At 38.0% G+C, this 19260-nt stretch overlaps 1 protein-coding gene across 3 annotated transcripts in view; it reads left to right on the top strand.

Moving 5' to 3' along the window:
* tbc1d5 (TBC1 domain family, member 5) overlaps positions 1-19260 on the top strand; it is a 482783-nt gene that overhangs the window by 185537 nt on the left and 277986 nt on the right. The gene's annotated exons all lie outside the window — the stretch shown is intronic.

Here is a 19260-nt window from a genome sequence, read left to right as displayed (position 1 = left end):
CTGAATCTCTTGTTTGGGTTTTGTTTAGTCTAGGTTGGAATATAAATATCCTTGTAACTAATTGGAGCGATCACCCGGTTTTTTGGGGGGTTGTCAGTAGTTTGTAGATGCCGACTTTCTATTGGTCGGTTTTCTTCCTTTGGGAGGTGGGCGGGGTTATGTTTTTTTTCTGGAAGCTGCTTACGAATTTTTAGCCAACTTGTTGCTTGGTTACCATTTCTCAAGGCTTATAGCTTGGTTTTTAACTTACATTTTAATCCTTCCTTTAAATAATATTAAAAATGGACCAAACTATTAATTTACTCAGTTTTAACATGAAAGGATTAAATTGCCCTGTTAAATGTAATAAGATTTATGCTTATATTAAGAAATTTAAGGTCCCTATTTTTTTTTTACAAGAAACTCACACACGCAAATGTGATATCTACATTTTTTTAGCAGTTGGAATGGACTTTGTTTTCACTTTTCAGGCCAAATCTAGAGGCGTTTTGATTCTTATAGATAATACACTTTCCTTTGTCCAACATAAAGTCTGCTACTAATGGACGTTTTGTTATAGTCTCAGAAAAACTAGATAATAAGATAATAGTATTTGCCAATGATGACCCAGGATTCTTTGAATATTTTTTTTTCTTTTTTTACCAGATCTGAATCTTTATTCTTTGGTGATGGGAGGAGATTTTAACTGTTGGCTCGACCCAATCTTAGACCAATCATCTGTTAACCAGCGTCTCTTAATAAATCAGCTTTGTTTATACGATTATTTTTATTGAAGTGTGGTATAGTTGATGTTTGGCATTTCTTACATCCCATAGATAGGGAATATTGGATTATTTCCCATGTTCACCACACATATTCCAGGATTGATTTTTTTTTTATTGATAGTCAAATGATCTCATCAGTTCGTTCCTGTGAATATAAAGAGATTGCTGTTTTAGATCATGGTCCTATATTTTTATCTTTAAAACTCCCTGGTCTTCTTGAAACCAACAGATTCTGGCGTTTTAATACAACTTTGTTATCAGATAAGGAATTTTTAAAATTTCTAGAGAAGCATATTATTTTGTTTTTTGAAGAGAATAAAAAGGAAGAGACTTAAATCTTATTGAATGGAATACTTTCAAGGCCTATATTAGAGGACAAATTATTTCTTATACTGTGAGTGTTAACAATAAAGCTAATAAACAAAGAATTGAATTAGCCAATCAATTAAAACAATTAGATCAAAATACGCTATAGCTCCAGATCCTGTTTTGTATAAAAGACGTGTTGAAGTTCAAACTAAATATGATCTTCTGTTAAGATATCCAATTGAAACTCAACTTCTTAAAAGATAAAACTCAATTTTACATTCATGGAGATAAATCAGGCAAAGTGTTGGCCAACCAATTAAGAGAAGTGGAGAGTCTGTCATCATGCCCGACGCTGGCCCCCTAGGCCTGAGTCGACGTAGTAGTAGTAGAGTAGTAGTAGTAATTAAAAACTTCTGTAGTTAAATGACAAATTAAAGAAATTTGCAAAATGAATGGTGATAGGACAAATGATTACTCTGAAATAAATGATACCTTTAGAGAATTCTATTCTAAACTTTATAGTTCTGACTCCCCTAAAGATAATACTGTAACGAACAATTTTTTAGATCAATTAAATATCCCTGCACTTTCTGCAGATAATTGCAAATGGATGGATCAACCCATTTCGTATGAGGAAATAGCCGAGGCTATACGTTCATTACACTCGGGGAAGGCTCCGGGTCCAGATGGATTTTCAGGAGAATTTTATAAGGCTTTTTCTTCATTAATTATACCGCAGTTGTACTTAGTCTTTTTGGATTCTTTCAAATTAGGTAGTTTGCCTCAATCTTTTTATGAAACTTCTATTTCACTTATCCTAAAAAAGAATAAGGATCCAACTGAATGCTCTTCATATAGGCCAATCTTATTACTTAATATAGATACTAACATTCTTCCTAAAGTTCTGGCTCGTAGGGTTGAAAATATTTTACTTTCTATTATTTCTGGTGATCAGACTGGATTTATTAAAAGCCAACATTCCTATTTTAATATATGCCGTGTATTAAATGTTATTTAATCTCTTTCTCAGGAGATATCGGAATGTGTGATATCTTTAGATGCTGAGAAAGCCTTCGATCGGGTTGAATGGAATTATTTATTTAAAACTTTAGAAAAATTTAATTTTGGACCAGATTTTATTCAATGGATTAAATTACTTTATTTATCTCCTTCTGCTCGAGTTCTTACTAATTTTCAAAATTCCAAACCATTAAAACTTCACTGCAGAACTAGACAAGGTTGTCCGTTGAGTCCTTTACTTTTCGATTTAGCTTTGGAACCCCTTGCTATTGCTTTTCGAGAATCTAATGATAGCTGTGGTATTTCAAGGAGAGCTATCACCCACAAAATCGCGCTTTACGCTGATGATATATTGCTTTTTATCTGTAATGTTGAAATTTTGTTACCTTGTGTATTTTCTTTACTCTCCTGTTTTGGCCAGTTTTCAGGATATAAATTGAATCTACATAAGAATGAATTATTTCCTTTAAATAATTTGGTATTAGTTAATATTAATCTTCCGTTTAAAATTGTAAGGAATCAATTTACTTATTTGGGTGTAACAATCACTAAGAATTACAAATACCTGTTTAAAGAAAACTTACTTTATTGAACCATGTAAAAAAGATATTATTAAATTGGTCACCTCTTTCAATATCGTTGGTCGGAGGAATTAATTCTATTAAAATGAATATTCTACCTAAAATTATGTATCTTTTTCAGGCTTTACCCATTTTTATTCCTAAATCCTTTTTTGACTCACTTGAATCTATTCGATCCTCCTATATATGGAAAAAAAGTCCTTGTTTAAATAAATTTCATCTTCAAAAACCAAAGAAGTCTGGAGGTTTAGCCTTACCTAATTTTAGGTTTTATTACTGGGCAGTTAATATACGATATCTTGCGTTTCGGATATATTATATTAATCATGTAGACTGTCTGGTATGAGTTTCTTTAGAAGCTAATTCTGTTAGTAAATTTTCTATTATTTCTCTTCTTGGATCCTCACTTCCTTTATTTGTAAGGAAACTAACTGATAATTTAATAGTTAAACATACTCTGAGATTCAATTTAGAAAACATTTTGGTTTATTGAGATTTTCCCTTTCTAGTCCCATTTATTCTATTTTTTTTTAAAAACCTCCATGACTGATTTAGTTTTTAAAGAATGGGACAGGTTGGGTATTAAATACTTTTGGAATCTGTTTGTTGGAGGAGATCTTTTTTCATTTGAGCAATTGTCAGCTAAACATCGCTGTCCCAAAACTCACTTTTTTAGATATCTACAAATTAGAGACTTTCTAAGATCTCAATTATGTACATTTCCTATAAGGTCAGATAAGAACCTACTAGACATAATTTTTAATTTGACACCTTTTTATAATGGTTCAATATCTAATATTTATGGTGTATTACTGGAGATGAGGAATATTCCTTTAGACAAAATTAAGAATCTCTGGGAACAAGACTTACAGACATCAATATCTGAGCAAATTTGGAATGAAATTTTTAAACTGGTTAATACATCATCGCTATGTGCTCGCCATTCCCTCATACAATTTAAGGTGGTACATTGAATCCGTATGATTAAAGGTAAGCTATCTCGTTTTTATTTGGATATATTTCCCTACTGTGACAGATGCAATAAATGGAGAAGCTTCATTAATTCATATGTTTTGGACTTGTCCATGTCTTGTAAAATATTGGAAGGAAGTTTTTCAAACTTTTTCTTTACTTTTCAAAGTCAATTTTAAGCCTAATCCTCTGACAGCCCTATTTGGTATTGTTGCTGGACAAGATATCAAGCTGGAGACATCAGATTTACATATTTTGGCCTTCAGCTCTCTTATAGCTAGGAGGGCGCTTTTGTTTAAATGGGAAGATGTTTTTCCTCCTACTCATGCTCAATGGTTTTGCGATGTTATGTCATGCTTAGATTTAGAGAAGATTCGCTATTCAATTTCTGAACCTCGTCAAGACTTCCAAACATTGTGGGGACCCTTTCTGAATTATTTTCAAAACTTTCAAGACTTTCAATTCGTTGTTTAAATTCAGATGTTGACTATTTTTAATTTTTATTATACGAGAAGGTATTTTACCTTCTTTTCTCCTTAATAAACAGTTTTGGTCTTGGTAGGGGTTAGATTTTTTTTGTAATAAATTAGTATATTTCAACATAACTTTGACTAACCTACATGAATACAGGGTAATGAGATTGTTATTTTGAATAGATATAATGTAATCGGTAGTCATTTTTTTCAACCTTTATATATACTTTGTATTCTTTTATGTAGAAACTAATAAAAAATATTGAAAAGAAAAGGAATTTCTAGAATGCATAGAAGATGGCTTTTTAAAGCAGCTTGTGGTTGAGCCCACTAGGGGAAAAACATTTCTGGATTGGGTGTTGTGTCATAAACCAGATGTGATTAAGGAACTTAAGGTAAAGGAACCTTTAGAAGGCAGAGATCAGAGTATGATTGAATTCAGCCTGCAGTCTGAGAGGAAAAAGCTAAAATCAGAACTATCAGTATTATAGTGGAGTAAAGGATACAGCAGAGGTATCAGATAGCAGTTAGTGAAAGGTGATTGGAAGGGGACAAGAGCAGCGATGACAGCAGGACAGCAATGGCTGGAGTTTCGAGGAGCAATTCAGAAAGTACAGAATAGATTATCCCAGAGAAGAAGAAATACTCTAAAGAGAGGATGAGACAACCGTGGCTGACAAGGGAAGTTACAGAGAGCATAAAAGCAAAAAAGAAGTGTACAATGTTGCAAAAAAAAGCAGGAAGCTAGAGGATTGGGTAGCTTTTAAAAACCAACAAAAGGCAATTGAAATGTCTTAAGGAGAGACAAGATGTAATATAAAGGTTAACTAGCCTATAATACAGCTTTTTCAAATACTGTATACAAAGAGTCAAAGAGAGACAAGACTGGAAATTGGAGTGCTGGAAATGACTTTGGAAACGTAATAGGGAAGCAAAAAAGGGCGACAAACATCACTGAGGGATGCACCAGCTGTATGCCAGAGATTTGAGAGTTTTGGGGCTAGAAGTGAATGTCGTTGCTGTTACTACGGAGAAGGCACTTGGGAAGCTGAAAGAAATAAAGGTGAGTTCTTCAAACTTTCTGCATAATCACTCAAAGAGTTGAACTGCACGTGCATGTAACAAGAGCTGTATAACTCATCTCCTTCTACCTTAAGCCACAAACTTAGCAATCACCCCTGCTGTGGACCACTTTCTGGAGGTCCAAGACGCCGACTTCTACAAAGAAGGGATTCATATACTCCACGACCACTAGACTGTGTAAATGTAGGAGGGAACTATGTTGAGAAATAAATGTGCTAGGTTTTTTAAAAAATTGACTCCTTCTACTTTAGGCCACGAACTTATCAATCACCCCTCATATGTCACCAACCCAGAGACTAATTTTCTTATAAACATATTCAATAATTCTATAGAATAGTAACATAACAGTGCCAATGAAAGATCACCCAGCTAGGGTTTTTAACCAGAGTGCAGAAGACAACAAACTGCAAATACAAAAGGAAGATATGAAAATAATAATGAATAAATAAGCAATAAATATTGAGATCATGATTGAATGAGTTTTTAAAAGTGAGCCCATAGGTTGTGAGAATATTTTAATGATGGTTGAGGGGTAGTAACTGTTCTTGGAGGTATTGCTGAGTCCTGAGGCCTTTGTACCTTCTTCCTGATGGCAACAGTGAGAGAAGAGGATGTCCTGTGTGCTGGGGGCTCCTGATGATGGATGGTGCTTTCTTGTGACAATATTCTATGTGGAAGTGCTCAATGGTTGGAAGGATTCTACCTGTGATGGACTGGCCATATCCACTACTTTTGTAGGATTTTCAGTTCAAGGGGTATTAGTGTTTCCATACCAGCTGTGATGCACCCAGTCAATATGCTCTACACTACTCACCTATAGAAGTTTTAGATGCCATGCTGAATTTCTGTAAACTCTTAAGAAGTAAAGGCACTGCTGTGCTTTCTTTGTAATTGCACTTATATCCTGGGACAGGTCCTCCAAAATAATAATACCTGGGACTTTAAAGATGCTATCCCTCTTTACCTCTGATCCTCCAATGATTTCCTTCTCCTGATGTCTACAATCAGCTCCTTGATTTTCATGATATTGAGTAAGAGGTTGTTGATGTAGTGCTACTGGGTGATAGTCATTGAGGTAGGTCACCATGCTCTTCTTGGGCACTGGTATAATCAAAGCCTGCTGGAAGAAGATAAGTAGCACACACTGCCAAAGCGAGAACACACCAACCAGTAGATCAGCACAGGTGTTTGGGACTTGGCAAGGTACCTCATCTGGGCCAGATGCTTTTTGTGGGTTCACCCTCCTGAAGGCTGCTTGCACATCGGCATCAGAGACTGAAATCATAGTATCATTGAGGAATGTGAGAGTTTGTGATAGCTCCTCCATGTTTTTGGTCAAAGCGAGCATAGAAGGCATTAAACTCATCTGGAAGTGAAACCCTGCTGTCTCCTATATATAACACTCCATTGGCCTCATTTTACACATGGCATCTCCCACAGAATGCCTTAATGACCTTTTGACATATCATGCCTTTACAACTAAATGTTTCTGATAGCCAGAAATGTTTTAAAATAGTTAAAAGTATTTTTAAAAAATCAAAATTAATAATTTTATTAAAAAACTTAAGTAATGTTGTTAAAATATTAATATCAAATAGAATAAAATGCAAACTTCAGCAATGGGACAGGAGATTAGATTCAGTAACATCTAACTATACTGCAATGTGCAGGAATGAAAGTCAGGAGCATGACAATGTAATATAGCAATTATTAGCGAAATAAGCGAAGTTTGTGTAATCACATTAGCAATCTTCAGACCATTGCACATCCAGTACTCTCTCCCCAAAGTTACATCTTAATCCAAATCCAAATCCTTCATGTCTTTCTCTATGCACAGTTAGTACACTATGTATGTTGCTATCTACTTCATGAGTTAAAAGCCACCTTTCACACAAATGGATACGCCATGATACAGAGATACCACTTCTTTCTCAGAGGACACTGACACAAGGCAGTTATCAACAAGGAAGAAAACCAAAATGTTATCTGCAGCCTCAGCTGAACTGATTTTCATTGTCTTCTGCACATTTCCTAAGGGCGAAGTTGGCACACCTTGGTGATGAAGTTGCTCCAAGGAGATGTACCACCTTTCTAAAGTCCATCATATCTTGGCTGAGGCCACCATCAGATCACCAGAGAAACCTCAGCTGATCTGCATCTTCCTCTCGTACTTTAACCTGATGAAACATTGATTCAGTATTTGCCATGATTTCCTCACTTGCAAATCACAGTCAGTTCAGATTAGCAGCAACAACTCCTCCACAATCTCCATCAGCACAGGAGCACCACAGGGATGAGTGTTTAGCCACCCTGCTCTACTCACTTTACACCTATGACTGTGTGGCTAAGTACAGCTCCAACATCACATGCGTTTGCTGATGACACCACTGTTGTGGGCTGCATCAAAGGTGGTGATAAGTCAGCATACAGAAGGGAGATTAAAATTTTGGCTGAATGGTGTAATAACAACCACCTCTCACTCAATTTCACTAAGACCAAGGAACTGATTGTAGACTTCAGGAGAGGGAAACCAGAGGTCCATGAGTCAGTACTCATCGGAGGATCAGAGGTGGAGAAGATCAATTTTAAATTCCTTAATACAGAGGCCCTCGAGACTCAGGACTACCTCAGAGGCCCTATCTTGGACCCATTTATATAAATTTAATTTCAAAGAAAGCACAACAGCACCTCTGCTTCCTCAGGAGTCTAGGACAATTATGTTATCAAAAATCTTGGCAAACTTGTATAGATGTGTAGTGGAAAGTGTGCTGACTGGCTACCAATGCCTTTTGAGTGGAAAATCCTACAAAAGGTAGTGGATTTGGCCCAGTACATCATGGGTAAAGCTCTCCAAACCATTGAGTATATCTACATGAAACATTACCTTAGAAAAGCAGCATCCATCATCAAAGAATCTCACCACCCAGGTCATTCTCTTTTCTCACTGCTACCATAAGGTAGAAGGTACAGGTGCCTCAGGACTTGCACTACTGTGTTCAAAAACAGTTACTACACCTGAACTATCAGGCTCTTGAGCAAAAGAGGATGACCACACTCATACTATTTCTGGTGTTCCCACAACCGATGGTTCTACTTTAAGGGCTCTTTATCTTGTTATTTCATGCTCTTTCATTTTATATTATTTCATACTCGTTATTTATTGCTATTTATTTATATTTGCATTTGCACAGTTTGTTGTTCTTTGATCCTGTTTACAGTTACTGTTCGATAGATTTGCTAAGTATGCCCACAGGAAAAAGAATCTTAGGGTTGTATGTGGTGGCTTGCACGTATTTTAATGATAAATTTTACTTTGAACTTTGATCACCACTGGTTCTTTTCTGAATCTGGTTATGACTCCAACCAGTGAGCTAGTAAGATCCGGTCCCTGTAAGAGCTAAGCATTGATATTTCTTGAAAAGTCACTCCACATTCAACCGCAACATGAAGTTCCCCTTTTCTGGAGTGGTAAACATCATAATGTGGAATATGCCAGACTTTCCCATCACTGCATTCCAGATCCTCTGCTAGCACTGTTTCGGCATGACCTTTAGAGATGACATTCATCATGGAAGCTGTGTAGTCTATCTGAAATGAGAAATCCATTTTAAACCTCTTCCTTAAATTTAGAGCATGCTGTTCTTCAATCTTCCTGTTATTTGGCATGTTAGCCTCCTTTCTCAAAGGTAAACTAATTTGATAGTGTCTGTCTAATAGTTTTGCAGAATTTGTAACCAGCTCCATGAACTTGTGGTCTTATCTTGACAAACCAAATTGTTAATCTTGCCTGCATTCAGGGAAGTCTGCCTTGAACTGCCACTGCCAAAGGTCATCCAAGTTCAAAACTGAGATCCTGTTAACTGTGGGCTCAGGCCATGCATAGTCTCTCCTGTCACCATTGATTCTTTTCAGTAGTACATTTGCAGTCCAACCCAACATAGTTCTCCCGTGCGAATCACTTGCAATGGCTCCAATGCTTTAGGCATATTTGTCCCTATTAGTAGCTTAATTTCTGAATCAATCTCTGACAAATGGACATGCTTCAGGTGAGACCATCCCTGGAGATCCCCGTCATGGATTGTTCCCTCCATGGACAGGAATACTCTCCTATTTAAAGATGTTAGGTAGTTCACAATAGTTTTCACCATCTAAGCCAGCCACTTGCAATTCTGAAACAGTGTAGCTGCTCATGACCTTCTATTGCCCGTGGTGCTCAAGAGAATATGTGTCCTTTTTCCTGTGAAGTCGGACTTAGTCCTGACGAAGGGTCTCAGCCTGAAACGTCGACTGCACCTCTTCCTACAGATGCTGCCTGGCCTGCTGCGTTCACCAGCAACTTTGATAAGTAACCACAGTCTTGTTACTCCCTTAGATTTCACTTGTACTGGAATTATGATCGCCAGCCCCTGTAAGGCCGTTATGTATCAGGGCACCGCTCAATGCTGATTCTTTCACGGCATGTTTTGATTCTGCATTCTTTTCGTTAGTGTGAATATGAAATGTGCTGGGATGCTTAAAACTGCTTACCTTGCATGAAAATCATGCCCTACAATCCTTGCTGATGTATCCTGTACACAAACAGTCAAAGCAGACAACATTTTCCTTTAGAAAGACAACGTTCTCAATATGAGCCTTTTTCTCCAGCTAAGGGCATATATCCAATGTGTCTTCACCTTTGCAGAACAGACAAACCCCTTTGGCTGGCAAGACCATTTCCCTTCCATTAGTTCGAGGTTCAGATTCAGCTTTACTTCCACAATGGCCACAGTAGTGGCAAATCTGCTTCCTTTAGTCCTAGAACAAAGTTGTAACTTAGTTGTATTCACACCTTTGATTATTGCAGGTGACTGTATATTCCTAAGTACCGGGTCTGTTGCAATCTTTACTTGCCCTTCAATAAAATCAACAATACTCTTATGGTTGTGCCTTTCTTGCAGTTCCGTTCTCCATTTATAATGTAAGGCAGTTTCTTTACAACAATTGACATTTGGCAGACATGTCCAGCTCACGCAGGTACTGCACTTCTTCCATGGCATTGCAACAGCCTCTAAGAACAACACTGTAGTCTTGAAGGGCTTTTACATTTTCAAATTTGATAAGTACCCAAGAAAGAGCCTTTTGCTTGTAGGTGGATGCAATTTTCTGTTCGTTACAATATATTCCTGTAATAAAGCCTTAGCTGTGACATATCCTTTCTTAGGGTTGACATGCTGAAAACATTTCACAAGTTCTCTAGGGTGATCCCTAGTTTATTGTTCAAGGAAATAGAGGCAGTCACTATGGCTGTCAGTTTTGCTTTCTAAGGCCTTCATGAATGCATGATACTACAATGGATCGCCATCTAAGATTTGAATCTCTCTTTTAGACAAAGATAAAATACATTGTTGTTGTGCCAATAAGATTGTTATTTCACTTTGCTTCTTCATAATATCAATAATACTGTTTGACCTCTAACGTCTGAAACAGGAGTGTTTCTATGCTGCAGGTGAATTTCCCCATGAGCTCTTTGAGCTGTTGGATATGTCATCGGTTCAGAGCGCCTCATTAGTGCAAGCTGAGTGTAAACCCCCTGAACTACTACTTTGGGTTTTGTTAATGTATCCCAAATACATGAGGAACAAATGAATCAACATTGATATTGATTGTTTTTTTTTCCTGTGCCTTTTCAATATAAGAATTGACACCATAAGACCATGCTGCTGGAGCACTTTTAGCCCTTGCTACACTTGAAGCCCTTAGCACATTTACTTTAGCCATATGTGCGGCAATTTCTTCCTCCATCTTAAGCTGTTCCTTCCTATTCCATAGTTGTTCCTCTTGCTTTTCCAGCGCATGTTTGTCTTTCAATAATTATTGACATGCCATTAATCCAGCAAAATCAGCTTCTGTTTTAATGCATGCAGAGGAGGATGTAGATACAGAAGGTTTTCTTCCTACAGCAGAGCTTTGAGGGCTGACATTTGACACACTGTCATTCAGTTTCGCATCACCTTGTGGATCATCTACTACATGCATAGTCAAAATATGCCTTGGAATCTGAGTGACATCGTCTGTTGGAATGTGAGACACATAACCTTCAGTGTAACATGGTTGAGTCAACCATTGTTTTACATCCAAAATACTGGAGGAACGCAGCAGGCCAGGCAGCATCTATGGAAAAGAGTACAGTTAACGTTTCAGGCCAAGACCTTTTAGCAGGACTGAAGAAAAAAAGACAAGTAGATTTAAAAGATGGGGGGAGGGGAGGGAGAAACACAAGGTGATAGGTGAAACTGAGAGGGGGAGGGGTGAAGTAAACAGCTGGAAAGTTGATTGGTGAAAATACCCAGAGCTGGGGAAGGGGAAATCTAATAGGAGAGGACAGAAGGCTGTGGAATAAGGAAAAGGGAAGAGGGCACCAACGGGTGGTGATGGATGAGCAAGGAGATAAGGTGAGAGATGGAAAAGGGGGTGGGGAATGGTGGGGTAGAGGGCAACATTACTGGGACTTTGAGAAGTTGATGTTCATGGGAGGCTGTTTTGCCGAGCGCCATGCTCTGTTCGCCAGAAGGAGTGGGATCACCTGGTGACCACCCATTTTAATTCCACTTCGCGTTCTGATATGTCAATCCATGGCCTCCACTACTGCTGCGGAGGTCACACTCAGGTTGGAGAAACGCCACCTTATATTCCACCTGGGTAGCCTCCAACCTGATGGCATAGTCATAGTCATACTTTATCAACAGCTTCACAGAGATTAGTCAAGTCCTCAAGATGAAATTGCACTTGTAAGACATCTCCTTTATTTTTTATTAGATCCTTAATTGATGGTATTAAACCTTTAATTTTGTTCGTATTTGTTTTATATTCCTTTTGATAACTTTCAATTCTACTGACCAAAGGTTTAGTAGTAAGTTTAATTTCTCTTTTGCCAGCCCCAACTTCAGGATCGCTGACATCATTTCTATGCTTCAATTCACTCATCTTACTTTCTTCTTATTACGCAACTTGTAATTAACTCTTTATTCACTCACAACATATTCATAAAACGAACTGGCAATATTCCATTCAATAAACGAGGGTAATAAATAAACTGTCCGCACATCCACAGGGCTTAAACCAGACCAAACAGTGTTCAATTCAAATGTCAGCAACTGGAGGAATATTTCAGCACTTTGGTAAAACAAAGCAATGGACCCTTGGGTAAGTACCACATGATTGTGCAATGGTCCCCAATGGACAGGCGGCACTGACCATTCAAAACTGTGTTCAAACCACAAATACACAGCATGAATCAACCAAATATTGCAGATAATCTTCCCACAAGCTGTTTCTGATGCCAGTGTGTTGTTCTCTGTTGTGATTCCAATTTCACCAAGTCTGAGACAATTCTTTGCCGTAAGCTGGTGTTTGTTTCGTATAACTGTTGTTTGTTGACAAGATTGGAAGAGTGGTTTGATATGTGGTGTTAGGTAAGGACAAAGAAAACACTATCACTGTTATGGCAACAGGAGGTTGGGATGAGGGCAGATGTGCTGGAAATAGAGAAGATGCAGGCAATAGCAGCATCAGTGGTGGAAAGGAAACCCCATTACATGTATTTGAAGAAGAAGGACATCTTAGATGTTCTAGAATGGAACAGCTTATCATGGGAACGGATGCAGCAGAGAGGGCAGAACTGAGAAAAGTTATTTTTTTACGCATTTATAATTGACAGGGTGGAAAGAGGTACAGTCAAGATAGCTGAAAGCGTGAGTAGGCTTAGAAAAGATACAGTTGAACTCAGAAGTTTACATAGACTTTAGCCAAATACATTTAAACCCAGTTTTTCACAATTCCTGACATTTAATCTGAGAAAACATTCCCTGTTTTAGGTCAGTTAGGATCACTATTTTAAGCATGTGAAATGTCAGAATAATAGTAGAGAGAATGATTTATTTCAGCTTTTATTTCTTTCATCAGTTTCCCAGTGGATCAGAAGTTTACATACACTTTGTTAGTATTTGGTAGCATTGCCTTTAAGTTGTTTAACTTGGGTCAAGCGTTTTGGGTAGCCTTCCACAAGCTTCTCACAGTAAGTTGCTGGAATTTTGTCCCATTCCTCCAGACAGAACTGGTGTAACTGAGTCAGGTTTGTAGGCCTCCTTGCTCGCACACGCTTGTTGTAAACTTCTGACCCACTGGGAAAGTGATGAAAGAAATAAAAGCTGAAATAACTCATTCTCTCTACTATTATTCTGACATTTCATTCTTGAAATAAAGCAGTGATCCTAACTGACCTAAGACAGGGAATGTTTTCTAGGATTAAATGTCAGGAATTGTGAAAAACTGAGTTTAGATGTATTTGGCTAAGGTGTATGTAAACTTCTGACATCAACTGTGTCAATAGATAGTCTTGTCTCCAGAGACGGAGACAGGGAGATCGAGACGGGGGAGAAAGATGTCAGAGACAGACCGATAAATTTGAGGGAAGGATGGAAGTTGGAAGCAAGTTGATGAAATTGACAAGGTCGGCATGGAAGCAGGAGGCAGCACCAATGCTGTTGTCAACGTAGCACAGAAAGAGTGGGGAGCATTATCAGTGTGGGCTTGGAACATGAACTGTTATATGTCTTCATGATGCAATGAATGACCTGAGTGGTAAACAGAATCCCAGAGTACAGGAAGCAAACTCAAGGGCCTAAGTAAGAATTAGCAGAACTTCCAAGTATCCTGAATTGACTGAGATGAGAGGTTGATTAGTCTTTCTCAATCATTTATTAAACTAATGAACATCTTATCAGAAATGATGTGAGCCCTCAGTTTTGCTTAGATTTTACATAACAGAAGATTTGACCACTGACGTAATCTATAAATCAGATTACTATCAACATTAAACAATAGAAAAATAAAAATGAGCAGATGGCATGAGATTGCAATGGAGTAAAATGGAATGTATGATTAGATTCCCCAATAACACCAAACCAGATGTCTTCTGCAAATGTGAGCCATGCTGTTCCTTAAGAAACTTAATAAATCACAGCACAATTTTTGTATATTTCGTAAACAAATGCATATTGTGTGGGAGATCATGCTTATCCTTTGAAGAACTTCCCTTATAAACTAAAACATCTTTACCCTCATCGGTAATTCAATAAAGATTTGCTTGTGAATTCTTTGTAATTCCCCGCCATAGATGCTGCCTTAACTGCTGAGTTCTATAGCACTTTGTGTGTGTTGTGCAAGTTGTGCAGTGTAGAGGTTGTATACTAGTCATGATCTTACTGAATGGTGGGCAGTTTTAAGAGACCAAAGCAAGAAGACAAGAAAATAGAAGTAAGCCATTATGCCTTTCATGTTATTCCACCATTCAAAATTTTTGTGACTGATTTATCTCAGGCCATTGTTCATCATCTGTGCTAGTTTCCCCCTACCCCTCAATTTCATGATTTTTCTAAAAATTATCTATCTCCACTAAGTACCTCCAGTGATCTGGTGTCTACAACTGTGTGGAGCAGGCAATTCCAAAGATTTACTGTCTTTTGTGGGAAGAAGCTTCTATGCACTAGTTTTAAATTACCACCTGTTTATCTTGTAATCGCCTTTCATTGTCCCAGAACACAATCAGGAAAACTCACCAACTTTCTGAGGAGGCTGAAGAAAGTTGGACTATGCACATCTACGTTTGTATATTCAAGTCATTATACAGATGTGCAATAGAGAGCATCCTAACAAGCTGCATCACTGCATGGTATGGAAACTGTACTATGGCAGACATGAAGGCGCTATAATGGGTAGTCAAAACTGCTCAATGCATCACTGGCACCAGTCTACCTGCCTTTGAGGACATATGTACAGAAGGTGCAGGAAAAGAGCCAGTAACATCAAGAAGGATTCCACCCACCCTGCTCACGGACTGTTTGTCCCACTTCCATCAGGGAGGAGGCTACATTGCTTCCAAGCCAGGACCATCAGACTCTAAAACAATTACTTTCCCAAGCAGTGATACCTCCACCAACTAACACACTGCTCAACATCCTCCACCACCATTACTTTATTGTTTCCTCTCATTCACCTTATGTACACCTCCTGTGCCTAGCATCACTTTATGGACATACAATCAGTCTATGTACAAACAAGAGAAAATCTGCAGATGCTGGAAATCCAAGCAACACACACAAAATGTTGGAGGATCTCAGAAGGCCAGGCAGCATCTATAGAAAAGAGTACAGTCGACGTTTCAGGCCGAGACCCTTCAATCAATTTGTGTATTTAAGTATTTATATTTCTTACGTTCTTTGCCTTATTGTGTGTTTTTTGCATCCATTCAGATAAACAATTATTTCATTGCTCTTCATGTATACTGGAAATTATGTTAAGCAATCTTGAATATCCTAAATAATTACGTATATTACTCTTTCAAGACTCTTTCACTTGCAGAAACCTCTCAATGTCTATCATGTCTTTCACCTTCAGTATTTGTTTCAATAAGATCATCTCTCATTCTTGTATTCTCCAGAAGGAACAAAATCAACAGTTTTAGTCTCTCGTAATGGAACAATTCTGTCATCTCGTGAATTAACATAGTGAATCTCTTTTGACAACCTCCAATACTGTTATATTCTTTCTTAAATGAGAAGAGAAGACTCAAGTGTGGCCTTGCTAGCACTCTGGAGATTTGTAACAATACTTGCCTAAATTAAAACTCAATCCCATTGCCATAAATCCCAATATTTCATTTGCCTTGCTGATGCACCTGCCTGTTAACTTATTGTGAGTCATGTACTGGACGTACTGTACTTCACTTATTTGTGATCTCTGCCCATTATGATAATCTGTCTTTTTCCCCTGCTAGCAAGTTACATGATCTTGCACTATTCCTGCATTAAACTCAGTTTGCTGAGTTTTTGCAAATTCACTCAACCTATCTGTATTCAATCACAGACCCATAATATTGTCATTTTTGCATGTCATCCCACATATTTTCATGTCATTGCCAAGCTAAAGAGCTGAATATTTCTAATTAAATTCTTGCATTGAACCAGAGAACCACAGAACATGCAAGCTTCAGATAAAAGCAACATTTGAAAAATGACTTGCATTTACGTAACTCATACTGCAAATTTGGGATATTTGAAAGCACTTTACAGCCAATTAAATATTTTGAAGTGTACTCACAGTTGTAATGTAAGAAGAGTGGCATCAGTTTGCTGAATGCATGTTTCCACAAACAAATCTGATAAAGTGCAGATAATCAGAAAATGTCTTTGCAGATAGCACTGTGTCCAAAGCTCCTGGTGTGACCTCCTGTATATCGGTGAGACGCGACATAGATTGGGAGACCATTTCACTGAGCACCTAAATTCTGTCTGCCAGAAGAAGCGGGATCACCTAGTGGCCACCCATTTTAATTCCGCTTCCCATTTCCATTCCGATATGTCCATCCGTGGCCTCCTTTACTGTCGCGATGAGGCCATACTCAGATTGGAGGAAAAACACCTTATATTCCATCTGGGTAGCCTCCAAACTGATGGCATGAACATCGATTTCTCGAACTTCCGGTAATGCCCCCCACTACACCATTCCCCATCCCCTTTTCCTTCTCTCACTTTATCTCCTTGCCTGCCCATCACTTCCCTCTGGTGCTCCTCCCCCTTTTTCTTTCTTCCATGGCCTTCTCTCCTATCAGACTCTCCATTCTCCAGCCGTGTATCTCTTTCACCAATCAACTTCCCAGCTCTTTGCCTCATCCCTCCCCCTCCAGTTTCACCTATCACCTTGCATTTCTCTCTCCCCTCCCCCACCTTTGAAATCTACTCCTCATCTTTTTTTGCCAGTGTTGCCGAAGGATCTCGGTCCGAAAAATGGACTGTACTTTTTTCCATAGATTCTGCCTGACTTGCTGTGTTCCTCCAGCATTTTGTGTGTGTGGTTTGGATTTCCAGCATCTCCAAATTTTCTATTGTTTACAAATAGAGGGGCTTTTTTATAAAAAATGCCTAGATATGGCAGAGGGAACACTCCTTTTAAAATACTGAAAGACAAGGGGATTCGATAATTGGGTTGGAGCATGTGGTTGTGTATACTCATGTGGTTCAAAGCAAGGACAAGAGAACCACATTTGTGGTTTGGGAATAGAGAGATATGAGTAATGGGAGAGGTGAATTGTGAGTGGAAGTATAGGCATAGTGAGTTTTTGTAGAAAAGTTGGTAAGACTTTTGAAGTTCTTCATTAAAAAAAAAGGTGAGAGGAATAGAAAAGATGACCTGTGTGTATATTAGAAACAATAATTATTAGAAAACTAGTTAGCTAAGAGTTATTTTGGGTCTACCAAGTCATTCAGGTCAGGACTGTGGGCAAAAAAAGCAACAATACCTAAAAATAAATCCTTTAAAACTTGCAAACGAGGAAATCTGCTGATACTGGAAATCCAAACAACACACACAAAACTTGCAGCAATCTTTGCTATGTAAGAAAAGTGTTTTTTTTTATGTGAATTGATAATTAGTCTGCTTTTAATCTTGATATATCACATAATTATGTAGATTATATCATACAAAATTGAAAAAGAAATATAATGGACAGGAGTTTGCTGTTTTAAAAAAAAACAGTATATAACTTCCACAGAAGCGTAGCGGTTAGCTTTTACAGCTTGGGGCTTCGGAGTTCAGAGTTCAGTTCCAGCTCCAGCGTCATCTGTAAGGGGTCTGTATGTTTTCTCCATGCAGTGCATGGGTTTTCTCCGGCTGCTCTGCTTTCCTCCCACATTCCAAAGATGTACTGGTTAGTGGGTTAATTGGTCATTGTAAATTGTCCTGGGATTAGGCTAGGGTTAAGTTGGGGACTGTTAGGTGGTGCAACCCGAAGGACTTATTCCATGCCGTATCTTAGTAAAAACAAGTTTAAAAAAAAGCTAGAAGCCATGAATTGAGAACCACTGAAAGAAATGGCATTAGCTTTATGGAAATATTATCTTGTGTTTAACCTTTCAATTACTTTCTTGTTGTATTTGCCATATTTGTACAAAAAATGTAGATTAAATTTCCCACAAGTTAACAAGGTATTTATTGTCTTAGGTAAACAATGAATGACAAGAGTCATAGAGTTGTCAACATAGAAACAGGCAAGTAACTATCCAGATGTCTCTTAAATTTTGTTACTGTTCAAGTCTCCACCACCACCTCTGGTATCTTTCTAGATGCCAACTACTCTCTGTGGGGGTTAGGGGGGAGAAATCCCTTAATCCTTTGTAAACCAACATATACCCTCTAGTTTTAGATGCTAATGCTATGGGAAACTGACTCTTGGCTTTTACCCTAGCAATATACCCTAAATTTATATACTTTTTTCATGTTACCTCTCTCAGCTTCTCTCTTTGCTCCAGGAAAAGCACTTTCAGTTTATCTAAACTCTCTAATCCAAGTAGTAGTCTTGTGAATCTTTTCTGCATCTTTTCAAATTTAATTATTTACTACTACTGGGGCGACTAACATTGCACAAAAATATTGCAAGTGGAGCCATTTCGTGTAATTGCAGTGTGATGTCATATGGGCAACAGCTTACTCTCCATATCATAGTGCTCTGACTTGCGTATCTTGTAGACAGCTGTGACACAACATCACAGTCAACCTCAATCAATGGAGGGCCTCATATAATTAATGATCATGAACATAACTGGGATTCCCTTCATTTATTTGGGACACTATGCAGCTTCATTGGAACAGGAGACTGTTGCATGGCCATTGGACACTACACTGTGCTTAGATTGAACAGTTTTCAAATAGCGTCAGTTGCATGTGTGTTCAAAAAGCAGTGATGTTTTGTCACTGATAGCTAGCAGGAAAATAAGCATAAAACAATTTGCTGTTGTTTTGCTCATGTAGTTTTAAGCATTCAGGTTTGGAGATCCCAGAAACGGCTGAAAGTGAAAATAAAATGATTTCAGTACTGCAACAAATTAGAAACTATGAAGAGTTAAAGGTTTCGGCAATCATCTTACATATTACAATGAAAATGTAGACTTGGACGATGGAATCGTTGACACATTGTATGAAGGCAACAGAGGATGCAGCACTGATCTCTGCACCCTGCACCACACC

The sequence above is a fragment of the Mobula birostris genome, chromosome 3 (genome assembly GCF_030028105.1).
Source record: "Mobula birostris isolate sMobBir1 chromosome 3, sMobBir1.hap1, whole genome shotgun sequence".
In the NCBI taxonomy this organism is placed as follows: Eukaryota; Metazoa; Chordata; class Chondrichthyes; order Myliobatiformes; family Myliobatidae; genus Mobula; species Mobula birostris.
The sequence above is the reverse complement of the archived record's forward strand: the minus strand, read 5'-3'. Positions and strand labels throughout refer to the sequence as shown.